This window comes from Heliangelus exortis, chromosome 1 (genome assembly GCF_036169615.1).
Source record: "Heliangelus exortis chromosome 1, bHelExo1.hap1, whole genome shotgun sequence".
In the NCBI taxonomy this organism is placed as follows: domain Eukaryota; kingdom Metazoa; phylum Chordata; class Aves; order Apodiformes; family Trochilidae; genus Heliangelus; species Heliangelus exortis.
The window spans coordinates 168,403,304-168,422,393 of record NC_092422.1 but is presented as its reverse complement, the minus strand read 5'-3'; the positions used below and the strand labels follow the sequence as shown (position 1 = coordinate 168,422,393).

At 41.6% G+C, this 19,090-nt stretch overlaps 1 protein-coding gene across 1 annotated transcript in view; it reads right to left on the bottom strand.

Annotated features, from left to right (window-relative positions):
- The window catches only part of PRICKLE1 (prickle planar cell polarity protein 1), a 65,053-nt gene extending 58,732 nt beyond the window's left edge, over nucleotides 1–6,321 (bottom strand). Inside the window, exon 1 of the mRNA XM_071733578.1 lies at nucleotides 5,983–6,321. The gene's annotated coding sequence lies outside the window, so the exon portion shown is untranslated. The remainder of the gene's footprint in view (nucleotides 1–5,982) is intronic.
- Nucleotides 6,322–19,090: the final 12,769 nt, after the last annotated feature.

Genomic DNA, 19,090 nt, shown 5'->3' with positions numbered 1-19,090 from the left:
CACCCTTACTGGGCTGGAAGTTGCACACTTTTCTAGTACCTCAGTACAGATGAGAGCCTGATTTGCTTTCTACATGTTTGGCAGAGCTCAAAGACATTTGTTGGCTATTGGCCTGCCAAGCTGTTTAGGCTTATAAGTTCCTCTGCACTTGCTTTATACAATTAATTTTGTTAAACACAAACATATCCTCTGTGTGCCTTGTTCCATATGCACAGAACAAACTAGTTTCAGTCCTAGGATGAATGGAAGCTCAGTATTTATCACACAGATCCACCATGCATTGCAAACAAGACTGAAAAAAGCTCTCTCACAATGAAGTTATCCATATGATCTTTCTGATGAGCAAAGCATGAGAACACAGTTCAAAGCTCTCAGAAAGCCATATGTATCCTTTTACAAAAGACATCTGCAACTCACCAGTGAGGTTCTAGACCTAGGATAATTCATTTAGCAGCCTGCATATATAGATGCAAATGCACTAGGTTCAGACATTTCTTCAATGCATTCGTAAAATTAATTGAAAAGTATATAAATATTCAGACTTCTGCACAGCCACCTCAGTATCTGAAGCTTTTGGTTTTCTACAAAAATAACAATTCCTGCAAGGAGGCTAAAATAAAAATATATTAGTCGTAATGTATGGAAACAAACACATGCAGTTTCTTTACATAGACACTTTTGAACTTCTGGGTGATTAACGCTTGATTACAAAAAAGATCTTTAAAAAAAAACCATCTCCACTAATCACACACTAATTTTTAACATACTTGAAAACAAGTCAGCTTTCACTGCGGTTAGACAAGTTAATCCACACTTGAAAGTGCAAGGTGTCTTTCAATTTGTGCCGTGGTTACTGTGCATTTGTGTTGCTACAGAAATGGGCCAAGGGCAAGGGCAGTGTCCGACCAACTCATGCGCTCAGCAGGTTGAGCAGGAGTGCCCGGGTGCCTCGGTGGAGCCTCTCGTGGAGCTACCACTATCTCTGTCACTGGAGCACTTTGTTAATGAAGAGATTAAGGGAGAGCAAAACGGGTAAAGCTGAACAATTACAGCGTTTGTGTCAGAGCTGGTTTACATTGCCCTAATGAAGAGCATGGGAACGTGGAAGAGATGTGTTTTGAGGAGCAGCACAGCAGTATCTAGATATGTTTAAAGATTCACTAGCACAATTCCTGCCATGTAAGTTTTTCTTTCCAGTCTTTTTAAGACTGGTGGGAGAAAATTCAGCTTTCTGATGATTCTGTAAGAGTAGACATGGAGATGATTTAGTGGTCACAGTGGTGTAGGACTAATGGCTGGACTTGATGAGCTTGGAAGTCCTTTCCAACATTGATGATTCTACAGAAAAGGAAGATGCTAGAGTCCTACCACACAGGGTGATCTGAAGCCTATGTTGCTATATTCATAGCATCATCTATGTTATTATTTTCTTTTCAAAGCACTCAAGCACCTTCAGACACGAAGATATTTGGAAAATGAAGACTCCCTTTAAGGGAATTCAAGGTACTAGCAGCACTCAGCTTGAAAAATACCTGTAGGTTTTATTATAAGCATCACGATATTGACATGCAGATTTTTAATCATGCTGGTTGTAATTATACAAATCAGTGATCAAATCCACTGAGAAGTCACTTTTTATACATACTACATTAACACAAACATTAGACATGGATTTAGGACGTTGCCAGAGAAGCTGAGTTCTGGAATCATGTAACTGGGGGTACTTGATGCCAGATGAGAAGGCAACAAACTCAAAAAGTTGGTGATAAAAACAAAAATTATTTTAAGTAAAAGCAAATTAATCATATTTCAATGTTCGGATGGCATTTGGAAATGCTTTTTTGGCATGCAGCTGCTCCATGAAGCACATATTGTGTGTAACTGGAAGCATTTCAAAAACATGGAATTGTTATTGAAGTCAAAAACTAATTGCAAGCTGTGGGATCTGTGCTTAGATATGAGTGGGAACAGAATAAAACTGTTAAGAGATATAAACCTACAAACACAGTACTCTTATCACTTTATTGCTGGTTTAGTAGAACTAGAGAATGAGGGAGTGAGGGGTGAGGGGGGAGAAGGAAAATGAAGGAGAGAAGCACACAAGGCAGAACAGCAAGAGCTATCAGGTGCTATAAATCAATGTTTCAAACACAAACCTTGGACAGGAGTACATGACTTTGGTACAGAACAACTGAAATAACACAGCTCCAGCTTTTGTTGATGTGTAATTCACTGGAAATAAAAGACCTGCCTGAGACACTGTCTACCCCAGGTTTACTAGCTAGCAAAACACTCTGAGCTTGATAGGTTCAAAATGATCTTGAAAAACAACACACCAATCTTATGGTTATGTTTAAGAACTTTTAAGGATTTAGCCTCCCAGGCAGAGTTCCAAGAAAAGGTAAACTATCAAAAAGTTGTCACTTATGGATATTTAAAAAACACTAAAAATGTTTGTATTGGCTCATACATCTTGTATCTGAGCACTTCACCTATTTTGTACATTTAAAAAAGATCTCCTTGCACAAGAACATGCTTGAGAAGTATTTGTCAGTTTGTGTTGAGAAGTTGCTTTCTCATTTCTTTGCCAAAAAAAGTATAATGTATTTAGTGCACAATATAAACAAGCAGAATAGAAAGAGGAAGAGTTACAGCAGACTGCTTGTTAAATTTCCTTCAGTAAATGGAAATATTCTTTGACAACGAACAACCATCTAAAGAGCTGTTTCTGTAAAAACCATGTAGTTTAGGCAAATTGTGATCTGATAGTCTATCTGGGTATTTCTGCCAGAAAGACCACAACTCCAGGGGCCTATTACTTGAAAATATGTTTCTTCCCATCATTTTTCAGCCATACTGTGGGAGGGGAAAAGATGAACGATAGCTGTGTGCTATCCTTCCAAGCTGGTTCTTCCCATTATACAACTTATAATCCAAACAATTTAAGCACACATGTAAAAGCTACTCATTTCTGTAAACATTTCCAGGAGCAGGACCCAAGCATGTATGGATTACACCAAGGATATACTAATGACTAGAGCTAACCCCAAGTTTACCTCTGTTTAAACAGCATAAGCTGAAAGCAGTGCTGGCCAAACTGAAGCTTAAGCTTTAGTACAGAGGGGTAAACTGAATATTGATATAAGCCACTTGGTCACTAGGCACCCATGTCTTAATCAAGTATTCTTAATGTAATGTTATAACATACAATTTTCCCAGAAACACAAAGGATGCTTTGGAAAATGAAAAGGTAATAAATAACATTTTTAAATGTAACGTTTCAGAACATGTTTTTATAGCTCGACAGCAGGGATCTCTTTACTTTAGGATAAGATAATGATAGAAAACAGAAACAAAACCCAGATTGTTTGTTTGTTTTAAATGGACTTCACCACTGCACACACAATTAGCTCTGGAATGCACAAACCATAGCATCCAAGCAAACAGAGGATTTCAATTGAAGTGCAGGTCTGAGTCTGCTCTGTTACAAGCTGTCCATGGCAGCCGCTGACAATATATTATGCAAGATCTATATTACAAAGGGAAAGGACTTTCAGGCTAGGATACAAAGGCTGCAGCATTAGAAAGGGTCAAAGCAATCTGCAAAGACATAAGATGAACTAAAGCCATTTAAATTACTCTGTAAAATGTAGGCATTCATTAGCACAGAAAAGTTTCACAGGAAAACAATGACAAAGTAAAAGCCATCTGATTTTCATATGCTAATTAATTAAATATGCCAAATGCATTTAATCTCTTACTATAACCATAGGGGGAGACAGACCAAACTCTTGAAGTTCTGAAAAGCCAGGTCATTAGTGTGCCAAGTCATTCTTCAGATCTCCTCCTTATACACAAATTTACATTCCCAACTTAATATATATGTAAGTAAAACCTGGCTTCCCCCTCCTACCAGCTTCATCTTCTTTGGAAGTCACTTGCTATCTTCTACTGTATTCTATATGCTTTATTAAATGTTAGAAAGAACTTGTTTGCTAAGGGAAAAAAAAAACCAAAACAAAACCACAACACAGAAGCTGTTTTGCCAATAGCCTGAGTTAAATGTCCAGGTCCACCTAGGACCTAGAATAAGCTAGCTGAAAATGAGATTAATAACATTCTTTCACATATGCATGAAAATCCACACATAGTTTGTAGTCTTTCACTTTTAAGTTCAGATGACATTTCTAGCCTTTTCTTGCCTTTCCAAACAAAAAAAGGATTCTGATGTTTATGTAAGCTGCTTCTTGCTTAATAAATCTTAAATTGAAACAGATTTTTTTTTTAAACAATTACCTTCTTCAGAGTTATCATACTACAGGATATTAGGAAAAACCAGACTCTCCTGTTGCTTTTACCCACATCTGACTCCAATCTTAATGGTTTAGCTATTAACCCTGTAAGGTCCCCCCCACACACACACACACACCTTGCCCAGTTGATGTTAAAATTTTTATATGACTGATCTGGGCTTACTCATTACAAAACCTTTTGTTATACAGAAAGAGAGCAGCTCTGTGAACCTTGATTTACAGGACACAATTAACCATGTTGTTGGCAGAACTGCACCAGCCCCAGCTCATCCGGGGCTCAGCGGTGTGAAATGAAAGAACCTGTCACTGCTGCTAAAGTAACTGCTCTCATTCTCCTCTCCCCTTCTCTCCCTTCCAAGCGCATTCTGACCTCCTGACATTTTGGGACGAAAACCTGTCCACCGTGATATACCTGTGCTTTAGTAATACGGTACTGTAACACAAATAACAATATTTCCTCCGAGAACTAGTAACTACAGCTAAAAGGGGAAGAAACATCCTGCTAGGAAATCTCAGCAGTCACTCGGAGTTTGCCACGCAAAACATGCAGTTTAAAAAAACCTCAGCCACCAGCTAAACAACAAAAAACAGGGCACTTCACCGTCAGTAAGGCTAACCATTTATTTTTGCCACCTTTAAGGTTTCAGCTGGTAGGGAATATATGCATTGTTAACCTTTAAATCCTCTGTATAAACATTTCTCAGAGGGTTTGTAAAATATCCCCCGCTGCGTTTCCTGGCTCTCCAGTTGATGGCATTTAGAAACACTGGTACCGAGGAGTCCTTTATTTTGCTTTCCTCGGCCATCCCGCTGGGGTACACTGACAGATTCCTATCCGAGGCCAGAGCCCCAGGCTCGGACCAAAACGAAGGCGCCCTGGACTCAGCCCAGCCCGGCCCGGCCCGGCCCGGCCCGGGGATGATAAATGACGGCTGCTGGAGTTTGGAATCCCGCGGTGGGAATAAATATTCTGAGAGAAGGGGCTCAGGGAATGCCCATCGCCCTTCCAGAGGGAAGAAAAAAAATAAATAAATACTTGGGCTAGGTCCGTGCTGCATCTCAGCCGCTGTCGAAGTGCTGTTTACCCCCCCGTAACACAACGCACTCGCAGCGGAAAGCCCGAAAGATGCCACTGGGATGGCAGAGCGAGATCGACCCCCTTCCCACCCCCCACCCCGGCACAGGGCAGGACGGCGCCCAGACGCGGACACTTCGCTGGGGATAAGGCAGAAGCTGCCTGGAAGAGGCCAGTTGTCACCCCACTGACAGGCAACAGCTGAGCTCCCGCATCTGGACCCTCATCCACATCGGCGCCCCCGGTCCGCCGCGCCTCTCGCCCCGCCGGGGGCGCCGAGCCGGCGCCGAACCATCCCCCCCGGGGCTCGGCAGGACCGACCCCCCCGCCGCTTTTCCGAGCCCCCAGTCCCCGTCCAACAACTCCGCGCAGGACGGCGCTGCTTCACCGGCGCTGACGGGGGTCGGTGCCCGGCTCCAGCGGCTCCTCACGGGCATGCCCCGGCGATGCAAACCCCGGGCGCGACGCAGGACCCGGGATGCCGCAGGAAGGGCTCTGCGGCAGGCAGCGGCAGGGTCCCGGCTGCGGACGGCGTCCCGCCGCTCCGCTGCGGGCTGCCCATCAGTCCCCCCTCTCCGGGGAGCGGCCACTTACCCTCCCCGCAGCGCGGCCGAACCACCACGACGTATTCCCGAGCGGCGGCGGCGGCGTCCGTCACATCGACAGCGAGGGGAAGCGGGTCCCCGGCTCTGCCCCGCGGAGTCAGCGCCGGCAGCAGACACACATCTCCGGCAGCACCGCGGAGGGGACCGCCCGCAACCCGCTCTGCGCCGGCACCTCCGCCGTCAGTGGCCGAGCCCCGCCGCCCGCTCCCCGCCCTAATGGGGCTCCACCGCCCCGCGCCCCCGACGGCGACACGAGCGTCCCGCCGCCCCCATTGGCTGCCGCCCCACGCGCCCGCCAATCGCCGTCGGGACGGGGCGGCCGTGGCTCGGAAAGCCCGGCGGGGCGGGGAGGGACGGGGAGGGGCGGGGTGCCGGAATGGCCCCGCCCGGCCCGGCCGTCTGAGGCTGAGGGGACGCGGAGGGGGAGTGGTGGCGATTGCAGCTGACGGGGGCAGGGGAAAAGTGGTAAAAGCCCCTTCTCTCCGCGTCAGTTTGGGAAGGCTGGGGAGCGGGCGGAGGGTGGGAAGCGTCCCTCCGCCGCTTCCCCCGGTCAGACGGAGTTCTGAGGCCAATTGCTGGCTCTTCGCCGCCGGCTCCCGCCAAGGCAGCAAGAGAGGGAATGTTAATTAAAAACTTTTTCTGCTGATCTGTGCAGAGGTGGGCGATGGAGCCCCTCTGGCTGTGTTAGCAGCCCACGGTGTTGTCGGTGGCCTGCACGCACCCACGGATTGCACCCGGGGCACGAGTCGGGGGGGAGGGAAGGAAGAACGGGGCGCCGGGCCATCCCCCTCCTCGACCCTCAGCATCGTCCCCCTGAGGTCGGTACTGGTGAGGCCACACCTCGGATAACTGTGTTCTGGTTTGGGCCCCACTGCAAGGAGGACTCTGAGGCGCCGGAGTGTGTCCAGAGAAAGGCAACGAAGTTGGTGAAGTTTCTGGAGCACAAATGTTCTGAGGATCAGTTGGCGGAACTGGGGTTGTTTAGCCTGGGGAACAGGAGGCTGAGAGAAAACCTTATCACTCTCTATACCTACCTGAAAGGAGGTTGTGGAGATGGGAGTTGGTCTCTTCTTCCAAGTAACAAGTAATAGCACAAGATGAAATGACCTCAGGTTGGATATTGGGAAAAATTTCTTCACTGAAAGGGTTGTTAGGCACTGGAAGAGGCAGCCCAGGGAAGTGGTGGAGTCACCATCCCTGGAGGTGTTTAAAAGATCTGTTAGATGTGGTGCTTCAGGACATGATTTAGTGGGTGGATTTGGGAGTGCTGGGTTAATGGTTTGACTTGATGATATTAAAGGTCTTTCCCAACCAAATGGACTCGGTGCTTAACTGTTGCCATTGCCCCATCGGCCCTTGTCCTTTGCCCTCACCCTCCTGTGTCTGTGGAGCCAGCAGTTTCCAGCAGTAGAAAAACTCCCTGATAGGGCTGTCAGGGGTGGGCACTTCCCAAAGCAAAGCAGCCCTGGTTTTAAGGTAAAGAAGTCAAACCAAAATCAGTAGGCATTACAGGACTTTTTAAACTTAATGTTATCTTTTTTTAATGTAGATGCAAATTGGAGGGTGAGCTAATTTTACCAGAGTAGCTTCTAAGCAACCACAAACTCTGCCCACATGGTAAAACAAATGTTTTTGGAACCATGGAACCTTAATATAAAGCTGGAATTTGGTTTGTTGTCTGGCAGTGTCTCTCTTGATTTTCTAAAGAAGAATTATTTGATGTTAGGAAATGACAATTTTCCTTTCGTGTTTTGAAACACATTTGGGTTTCCTGTGTTAGCTGTGAATTTGTTAGCTGTAATCCAATTCAGTCAAAATCATCTTTCTCTATAAAGAAAAATAATAAAAAATGTAATACTCACAGGAAACAACTTTAGAGTACAACCCTAGGCTACAGCTTTATTACAGGCAAGAATGTTAAACCTACTTACCACCTTAAAAGTTTCAGCAGCAATTCCAACCCTGGGTGCTCTGCTCTGCAGTTTCCTTGAAGCCTGGATATAATATCACCATTACATTGCTGAAAACTTCCTTTTAAATCTTCTCCAAGTCTGAAAGCCAACACTTTCAGATTGCATCTGCATGGAAGTTTTCAGAGAAGCACTTGTACAGACAGGTGAAACCTCATTTAAAGAAGTCTCCCTCATTTTTTCCATCAGAATGAATCTGGATGTCTTCTGTAATTTAAGAAAAAAAAACATGGAGGATGAAGTAGAAATGTGAAAAAATGAATACATTCTAAAGGAAACAGGAAGAAAAGGCAAAGATGGCTTGTAGCCATCTGCTGTTACAGAGTTGTTTGTCCCTTGTCCTGTCCTCCCCTGCCACCTAGTCAAGCATTTCTGTAGCACTTATCAGTAAAATCTAAATACATTCAGACTCTCCTGGCAACATTGCATGATTTCCGTCATTTACTTCTTCCCACTTCAGCTTCCAAAGGCATAGGAAATAAGATTGCTTGGCTTTTAAATAACCTTGTCAGAGGTGTTTACAGTCATATATTAGCAGATCTGAATCTGGAATGAAAGAATTTATGGCCAATGCACTCTTTCAAGTTGTGTATCTGTTTATCTGATCCTCACTTACTTAAATGTCTCTAATTAAGCTATAAACTCTTAGTTTCTACTTAACCATATGGGTAGCCTGGGAAATTTTCTACAGTAATGCAATTTACCCATTCTATAGCCAAGTCTGCAGTGAAAATCCAGCATAACTGTTTTAATAGTGTTACAGCCTGCTCTGTTTTTCAGAACATGGACAGAAACAAAGCATGTCTAAATTACCACCTGGTGAAACAGTGCAGTTTTCTCTCTGGACCTGTTGAACTTTGTTTATGTCAGGGAGAAACTATGTTCGTAACCCTGAAAACAGTAGGAAATGGGACAGAAAAATACAATGTGCACATGCAAGTGCTGGGGAAGGAGCTATAATATTCTCCATCCCTTTTTTTTGCACTTTCTGTGAGACCTACTTGTCTGTCCTGTGTTTTTGTTGCAATATACCCTTGGCTACTGTTTGCAGTCTTTAGTTGCCTGCATATTTGATTCACTTAAGTCTGGATAATTTGAGGATGGGGTCTACTCTGCTACTGGAATGTGTTCAGAGGGGGCATAAGGAAAACATGCATATAAAAAAGGCCTAGAGTTACAATATCTATTTTTATATCATAAACTTTCATTAAATATTTCAAAAATATTTATGCAGAAAGAAACCAAATAAAATAATAATAAACAAGTTTAAAAGGACCTCGAGTCCCACCTTTGTTACATTAACACAGTGAAAATCCTAACTTCCATGGGACTGTTACCTTTTCTATGAAAAATATATTCTAAAATACATTCTGTATCTAGGATTTTTCTCTAGAAAGTAGTGCTGAGAGTTATAATGAATTTTATGTGAGGAATGCATTTTTTTGCCCATGTTGCAGAAGCTTTACATTTAAAAATGTGAAGCATGGAAAGTCTTCATGTGATTTTGAAGTAGGGGAAAAGCATCTATATAAGTTCACACAGGTACCCTGGAAGGAAATGCCTAGAGCAATCCATCATATTTCTTTTCCAATTCTCTTTCTTCCGGTGAACACTTTAAATATTTCTTACTATTTCTTACTAGAGTATCCCATATTTTCATAGTGAAACCTTACATATAGAGTTGCAACTGCATTATAGGTGAACTGTGTGCAACTTCTCTGCATCTAGGTGAACAAAAACATCTCCTTAGCTAGGCAGCAAAAATAAAATCTGTCACTGGTAGAGCTTTGAGGCTCACACGCCTAGGAAGAGGTAGGTGGACCAGATGGCTCCCAGAGGTCCCTTCAAACCTTGATCCTATGATCTAGAGCTGTTGTTGCCAATACAGAAGATATAGGTCAGACTAATTACTAAAGCAGTTTAAGTGTTGGGGAATAGGAAAAGGCCATGCCTGAACGTAAAGAGTTTGAGTGAAGCGTAGCAGTCTCCATGCTGACTTTAGATCACCCCACAGGTGTCTACCTGGTGGCTTCACTGTGAATTTAAAACAAAATTTGTGTGAGATTAAGCAGAAGATTTTGATTTTTTGTAAGGTCAGATTGTACTGTTTTGTTTTGTTTTAGCTTTCTTCTGTGGTGTGAAGCATAGGCCAGCTTAATTTGGGGATTTTGGGGGAGGAACCATACTCTAATGTCTGCTGCTCACTTTCTGCAACACTGTCTTTGGTTTATGCCTTCTCTATTTATTTCTTAGTCTTTCTCCAGGAAGGGAGCCCACAATGGGGACAATGGCCATTCTTTTCCTATTTGTACTTCTACAAACAGTAGGAATGCCTCAGTTTCCCTGTTTCCATGGGGAAAATAAAATTATCTTACACCACATGGGTCTTGTAAGGCTTAGTTAATCTTTGTGCAGCACTTGAGCTTTTCAGACAAAAAGCTGTGCAGAAGTATGTCAGTGTTTAATATTAACAAGAGCACTTTGTTCTAGCCCTGCATTAGGAGTTTTTGGGCCACTTCAACTGGAATCAAATCACGTGGACTGGCAGAAACAATTAGGTATAAATTTTCAAACACCGATTCTTATAAACTCAACTCTTTTCAGTTGGCTTGTGCCCAGCAACGTGCTCTTTTCCAGTTGTATAGATTTGGCTTATAAAGAAACAATCCTAATAGTGAGTTTTCAAAATGTCATTGGTAAAGAGGTTTTATTTCCCTACTACCTCAGCAGATGTGCTGCTTTCCTACAGGAATCTCAACCACCTGCATGAGACTTCTGGATGCTGGGTGGTCTTCACAGCGTAGTTAGAAACTTGTTCACCAGTTATTCACATCAGGGGTAGACTGAGGAGTACTATGAATCCATCTCAGAATCCAGGTTTGATTTTCTTTTTCCATGTAAACCTGGATGTAGCATGGAGGGAGAGAAGAGCTGCATCCTGATACTGAGACAGGACAAAGCTGGAATGTGTGCTTGGATCTAGGAGAGAGGATTGCTATTTAAGTTTTCCAGTTTAAGTGCTGTTGCAGGACACGGGGTCTCCTTTTCTGATTTATTTTGCAATAGTCCTTCATTTTTGTACAAGAGCTCTCCTGCTGACTTTTACGTGTTTTGTTTTGGCTTTATTCTGTGGCTCCACGACTTTTCCAGCTATATGGGCTTCCTAACCTCTATTTAAAAGTCAGCTGAATCCTTGCACGGCCAACTAAAAAAAGTTCCTTACTGATTTGATTCCCAATTACCTTCCCTAGCTATTTAACTCTCTCTGTTCTCTCAGCCTGGGCTAAAATGTTATCCTGACATGAAGGCTTCAAGCCCTGCCTTTGATCACAGACTTCTCCATTGGTTCTTCTAGCCTAGATATCTCCTGTGGACTGGGATAAAATGGGCGACTTGACTGAGATGAAAAGAACAACATTTAGTTTACAATACATGTAAGTAATCCCAGTCCTGTTTCTGAGATCTGCTGCTGTGCTTTGTGCTCCCTCTTGGCTGGAGCTGGAGTCGGTCCTGCAAACTACGGTGACGTTTGGAGCAGCTCTTGGAAAACATCCCAGCGTTTCTCTTGCAATTCCAGCCACGGATGATTGTGCTCTGCCTTTTGAGTAGTCTCAGAGGAATCTAGTTGTATTCAAGAAATAATGGAAAAACTCCCTGCATTTCTCTTGTTCCAGATGAATACTCAGAAACCCAGTGTTCCTTTGCTTATCTATTTCCCAGTCCTACCAGGCATTAGACTCCTACTTGTATGAGACTATCATGGATTTTTCAAAGCATTTTCCCCAAGAGTGTGGCCATTTCATTGCCTGGAAGTGTGTATGTTTGAACAGGAGACATTGACATTGAACAAACTTCTGTTGTCCCCACTTTGAGAGGTGAAGCAGCTTTAAGAGCACGTCTGATCCCACATCCACCGGGGCAGTTGATGATCAGCAGTTTCATAAGATCAACCTAGATTTATAAGTACTAGGGAGAAAAAAGCTTGATAAAAGGCAAAAAATATTATTTTGGATAAATATCCATGCTGATTTTTAAGGAACATTTTGTTCTTAGAAAATTCAATTTACTTAAATATTACACTTTGAGAAAACCAGGATGTTAGAAGTTAAGGATAATATGCCATACTATTTGTCCTTTTCCTTCTCTATAATGGCACAAGTGCAAATCACAACCCTAACTCGATTAGCTTTTTCTTCACTGTCTGATGATTTTAACGTTATTTAAACATAGTTCATTATTTAACTGTGCAGAAGATCTTAATCTTTTACTTAAATGTAAATTGCCAAGTACAATCGCTAAACAAATTGATTGAATGCCATTGATTATTCATCAAATAATTGTGGCAAATCATGTAATCAATTATTCATCATCCTCAGAGAAGAATAGATTACATGAAGAATAAGCTGTAATTAAGATAGAAAACTATTGGATTCTGTACTGATAATTTCTTTTGAAATTGCTATTCTTGCAATTAAATCAAATTGAAATTGAAATGCAAATAGTCTGATTGAGGCACTGAGTAATGATTGTACAAAAGTGTAATCTGCTGGAGCTTATTCAGTTATGGGGACACAGATGACATTTGCTGCCTGAAATATTTTCTGGTTTTCCCCATGCATTACTTCTGTCTAATGCAAGAATGCTGTTACATTTGTAGGTTTTAGACTATGTGACCAAGGTGCCAGTGTTACAAAAAATAAAACACATACTTAAAAGCTAACTAAATATTTAATTCCCATGCTAGATTTATCTTTAGCCTGATTTGTGTTTCTTCATACTAAGTGCTACCTGGAATCTAGATTGAAAATGAACATGGATAAATTTACACTGGTTTAAGAATTTGGTTTTACAAATCTTATGGGGGTTTGACTTTATTAATTGATTTATTATTTCCAGGGATACAGGATCTGACCTGCTGGACATAAATCAGTGGAAAATCTCCTCTTGTCTTTAGTCATGTAACTTACCTAGAAAAAAGTGTTTCAAGGATACAGGAAAAACATCAGCATGAATTTTCATCAAAAAACTGTTAAGAAAGTAGTTTCCCTGTCAATGTGACTCAAGTAGAAGTGAAGTCTGACCCTGACAGCAGTCCCCAACATGTGTGAATAGTGTCTTGAAATAATTCAGCATTTTTTTACTGTTGAGCTAAAAAGGAAAAGAGTGCAATGGCCTTCCACCTGAGAAGTAAACTGCAAGGTCTCATGCATATCACAAATTGTGTTTCTTTTTCAAAATCAAAATATGTTTCAGATGAAATTGGGGGCTTTTTAAACACCAGGGATAAACTGTTTTCTAGAAGCAATCACTATTCAAGCTATATAACTGAGTGCAGCCATTAGTTGGAAATAATAACCTCACATGACATTGTTTTGATGCTGGTAGGATGTGTGCAGTAATACACACAGTACAAATATTTAGGGAGATTTGAAATTCATGTACTGGGAATACGCTTTCAGTTGTGATTAGGACTATGATTTAAACACTAGACATCTCACAGTTTTTCAGGTCTTTTTGCTTCAATGACATGCATTGTAATAATTGGTTCAGAAGCCATAGAGGTGAAGTTTGCAGGTAACATACACATGCATGGAAAATTGTATTTTGTTGCCTAAATAGCCATTGTTTTGAAAAATGAAAAGGGGCACAGAATTCAATGAAATTTAAATAGCATTTTAGCTAGACCTCTAAAGCAAGGCAGAAATGGTAATGTCATCAGAAAGATTTCCTTTCTCTCTTCTCTCTGCTAGACAAAATATATTTTATTTGGAGTTTATAGTATGGAATGCATGAATTGCAACTTTTGTTGAAAGTAGTTTTGGAAAATAAATGTGGAAAAAAGAGACCCAAAGCGAAGTGAAAAATACTCAGATTTATATTATAGAAAGCATGTATTATTGCATCCTTTGAAAGTATTGAAAGTTTGCTCTCTGTGCTTTAAATGGATATCACATTTACATTATTTTATGTTCATTATTCAGATTATTTGTATGTATTATTATTTGTATGTATTAGCTGCATATCTTTTTTCTTAGTGGGTGAAGACAGTATATGCATGTATAGACAAATTTAAGATATTGTTTCCTTTATCCGTTTGAAATGACTTTGAGTCACGTTTTCAGAAAACATTTGCTGTGTAAAACTTGGTAACGTGGGAGTTCATGGAAGCATAAAAGCTGCAAGTACATAAATCAAAGGATGTTTTTTGGAGATGGTGAAGAGATGGAAATCCAACAGAAGGAAGATGGGGCGATATCTTTGTAAATTAGAAATGTTTCAGAATTTGCCTTCTTGTTCTTTATCCCCCCATTATTTGCCAGATTTGCATCTCAGGTTCACTGAAGATGCAACCCAGACAGCTGATTAAGCACTGATATGGTTTTCAGGTTTCTACCCTTCCATGGAGTGTCACAACACAATTTACTGTAGCTATGATGGCTCCTTTTAGCACTAAGTCTCTCTCCAGGTCTAGTTAGAAGGAAGTGTTGCCAAATTTCTGTATTTTTTCATTCTTCTTCCTTTAGATTTGTTGTATACTAATTGTCTCTGTGAAGTGTCATCAATTAAGTATACTGAGTTACTGGATGTAAAAAGGCATCCTTGTTCCTTTGGAAGTGCCATTTTCTCAGGCACTGCCTATCTATCTGTCAAGACTGACATATGAAAATAAGTCTGGTTGCCTGATTCATCAACTAAATATGCCTTACATTTCTTTGCTTGCATTTTATGTAGTTAAACACTATATAATGGAAAATCCAGAAAGTCAAAGTACTGGAGTCAGCAAAGCAGATTTGGCAAACTCATACCAAATTATTAGACCACTTTAAGGTAATTGGGAGGAAGATTTCTTAGGACTGTCTGTACTCTTCATATTGTTTTGAGATTATCTATAATACAGTATTGTTTTATTTTATACACTGTTTAACTGCATCAAGGGAAAGCACCTGAGCCAATGCACTTAAAATTGGTTACAAAAATTACAGAATCACAACGTTTTGTAAAATCTTTCAGCATGTTTCCTTCATACTTAGAAAACAGTATTTTCTTGTGCATGTGTTGGTTGAGATCCTTTTCATTCTTCTCACTGTACTAATCTGAGAAATTTGCTTACCCACTAAGGTATCTTACAAAGTCCCTATTCTTTCATTCAGTGGCAAAACGGTGTCTTGAAATGTAATCAGTGGGAAATTTGTCAGGATTAGTCAGTACTTGTCAAATCTATGTCAAACCACTGCAATATCTCACTGGCCTCTAGCTCATGATTTATCAAATGTAGCTCATACACACAAAATGAAAACAGATTTTGAAAGGAGAAAAGAGGGAAGAAATGGCATTCATTAAGTGAAAGCATTTTCTTTCCTAATCCACGTAGTTTTGAAGTTAAGATGTGATCAAAGGTGCTGCAGACATTACCAAGGCAGTAAGGAGAGCACTCTCTCTAAAGAGTTTGTATCTGCATTGATACTTCCTAAAAGCCAACTTTGGCTTGGAAAATCAAGGGGGTGTATGCCAATTGGAAGAGGCTCAGGCCCAGATCCATGTAGCTGATAGTGGAGAGCATGATTCCCATCTGTTGTACATCAGCCTGGTCACCAGAACACTAACTTGAGGCACATCTACTTTGTTTCTCTGCAACCCCCAACTTAAGGGTTAATATTCATATCTCCTGCCTTGTAGAGGAATGAGCTGAAAACAGAGAAACAGGTCACAGGATGCTCAGCAGGAACACAACCTTTCATCTGACAAGAAGGGTGTGAAAGGGATTGAGGAGTAAGAAAATACAGGTATGAAAAAACACATCTGCAGACCTGGAATTATCTGCCTTCCCAGCACTATTTCTTATTTTACTAGTGGCTGTTTAATTCCTGCTGTACATGCATCCCGGAGTTTGGGATATGGATCCAAGCCTTACCTTTGGCTGGGAGCTGCCCCTGCCCCGGGGCATCACAGCTGTGCTGCAGCTTGTGTTCCCTCAGCCTGGCACTGCCAGTCCCACCCATCTTCTGGGTGGTGATACAGCCTTGACAGCAGCAGGAAAGTGTTCCTCTCCCTTATTCCCTTGTTGTTACTCTGCTCGGGAAAATTACTTCATCCTAGGCCTGTGACTTAGCCAAGTGCTTTAAATAAGAAGCTATTAAGTAAATAATGGATAATCACTGCAGGACATCTTTAAAATAATGAAGAGTGAGCCACTGAGAGCCAAAGGGATAACTTATGTGTCTAAATCCAGATGAGGTTTCTGGTTGTCATTCATTAAATCACTTAGGCATGTGTCTGGGAGCTGATTAAGAGAGAGGTGGGATCTCGTTTTTATCTCATTCTATGACATTTGCTATTAGGTTCCCTCCCTCCACATTCCATCCCTGTATCACCTGCTTGTTCAGTACCTCTGCTCCTGCGTGTGTCACAGTCAGGAGGTGCCCACCAGGGCTAGGCCACTTCTTTTACAGATAAAAATCCAGGAAGAAAGTATCAAAAAATGAGAACACCAGTGCCATGTCCAGAACTGGTTTCGTCAATCTGACACATATGAGCAAAAGTTATTAGCTCTCTGAAGTCTGATTTACTGCTCACAGAAAAGCAAAGGGAGAGAAACATGCTTCTCTTCTTCTCTTCTCTTCTCTTCTCTTCTCTTCTCTTCTCTTCTCTTCTCTTCTCTTCTCTTCTCTTCTCTTCTCTTCTCTTCTCTTCTCTTCTCTTCTCTTCTCTTCTCTTCTCTTCTCTTCTCTTCTCTTCTCTTCTCTTCTCTTCTCTTTTTTCCTCACAAAAGAAAGTGAAATACAAGGGTACACGGTATAAATAACTGAATATATATATAATGTCTATGAAGTACTGGGTATGTTTTTTCCACTAGTTTGGATGTGGTAATCCTGGAACACCTGGAACTCTTTCCTTGATCCACAAAAACTCAAAGGGAGAAACAGGCCTCAGGCACTCACCCATGACTCCTTCTCCTGCTGAGGTCAGCAAGAATTGGCTGGAAGCAGAATCCGGCCTGGAAAACAGAATCTAGTAGAAACGATGGCACTATCAGAGACTGGCTGACCTTGGTTTTTTTAACACCCACCCTCCCCCAGTCCAAATGAAAAAAGTTCACCTCGTGTGACCTTATACATGGGTACTTTTGAGATGCTAAGTTTCTGTCAGTGTGCAAAGTGACCTTTCCTTGATGCAGAAGTAGGCTTGCAGAAGGCACAGCAGAGATTGAGAAGGCAGCAGTGTGCTAGCAAATACATTTAAGGAGTGGGAGATACATCTTGAAACAATTATAAAAAGCAATCCATCTGGAGGTATTGCACTTCACTCGATTCTTTTGAGTGCTTCCCAGTTATACATCACTGTGGTGGAGAGCTCTGCTATTCATGACTCTGCCCCTCAATCTCTGAGGTGCGTGTGAGTCTTCATGCCCTGCATGCAAGATCTTAGTTACAGAGAAGTCCTTTAAAAGGAGTTTCAGAGATGAAAATATGTAAAGAGCTTAATTACAATTTTTCTGTACAAGTACAGTAATAATGAAGGATGAAGGGTAATAATCTGGTCCCTAGGACCAAGTGACTGACAAAAATAAGCTCCTAGATGAAACAGATAATGAACTATTGAGTTCCTCATCACTGTCATATTTTATCCTATTGCTGCTCCACTCAGCATTAACAAACTTTTTAACTAATATTCCTATATTATGGAAAACTTCTTTTCATTTTCTCTCCCTAAATTTTTTAGGCAGTTGTCTCTAGACTGCTGGGTTTGCTAACTCTCCTGAGAGCTTCATCCTGATTTCAAGTAGGATGTCCCTATTCTTTGCTCTGAATCCTATGGGGACCTCCACTGCCTGGATGTTCTCCATAATTTCCCAGATACTAAAGTATAGGCAGTTTACAAGTATAGAACAGAGCAGTGCAATTTGGAACATAGCAACACTTTTTCCCAGTTATTGTCTCTTCAGCCTAAGAATCTGAAGTTATTTTTAAAAATACTGTTGTGTGGTGATATTCATTTTGCTTTGTAACACTGACTAGGTAGAAATTACGCTCATAATCAGGTAATAATTCCTCCTCTTTCCTACCTATACAATGCTGTAATATCAGAAAACCAAGTTAGCCAGGTTACACCAAAATAGGTGTAAAGGAGCTGGGTGCATAGGAAAATGAGAACAGTTTTTGTTCCATGTTATTTTCAAACCCAAAGCAACTTCACCTAAACACTGAATTTCGATGAGGTACATGATCTGTGATATAAACCTCTGGGTTTGTCCTAACTCCTAACACCCACCTTGTCCTGTAGAGTTTTCATTCAAGGGACTTGATTCAAATTCTGTGCCTAAATGCAGGAGTAAAAAAATACTTTGCTTTCATTTAGATGTCCCATTTTCTCAGTGGTGCTGGGGTAACCTCAGTAGCTGGTTACAACTGAATAATACAACTGCTATTTATATTAAGAACTTCAAGAATCTGTCTCAGAAACTGATGCCAACTTCAAACTTGTCTTTTGTGTTAATGGCTGATTAGCTGATCCTACCAGTTTAGTGTAGGTTTAACAGTGAGTGTAACTGATAGCTGCATGTTAAAGTACAGCTTGGTCACTGGAAGTAATGAGAAACAGTGATAAACTGGATAATTTATGAAAGAGGATGCCAAGGAATTTCTGATGGAAGAGATAAAAGAAGCTGCAGCCCTAGACACAGCATACCTCCTGCCAGGGAGATGGAATAGGAGCATCCCTGCTGGGGCTGCCCAGGATAGCTGGGAAAAATAGGATCACCTCATTTTTAGACTTTTTGGTAGTAAGAGAATGTCCAACAGATACTGAGATCTCAGTGGGGTATGAGGCTACAGCCCTTGCCTGCTTTCCAGTTTTGTCTGGCTGCCTCTGCTGTGTCCCCAGTAGCCACACAGAATCCAGCAGGGCTGCCCAAGGTTCCTTCCCTCTCATGCATGAGATGGTGACATCTTCTGTAGCAATGTGGAAGAGTGAGAATTGCATATTAATCCCACAGAAGAAGAAGAGGGGATCAGGAAAGACCCAGAAGTACAGAAGGTATTTGCTGCCCCATCCCTACTCTTCTCTTACCATCTCAGAAGAAGGCATTCACTGGAGCCTCCAACCCTCTTCAAGACAAAGAGGACAGAA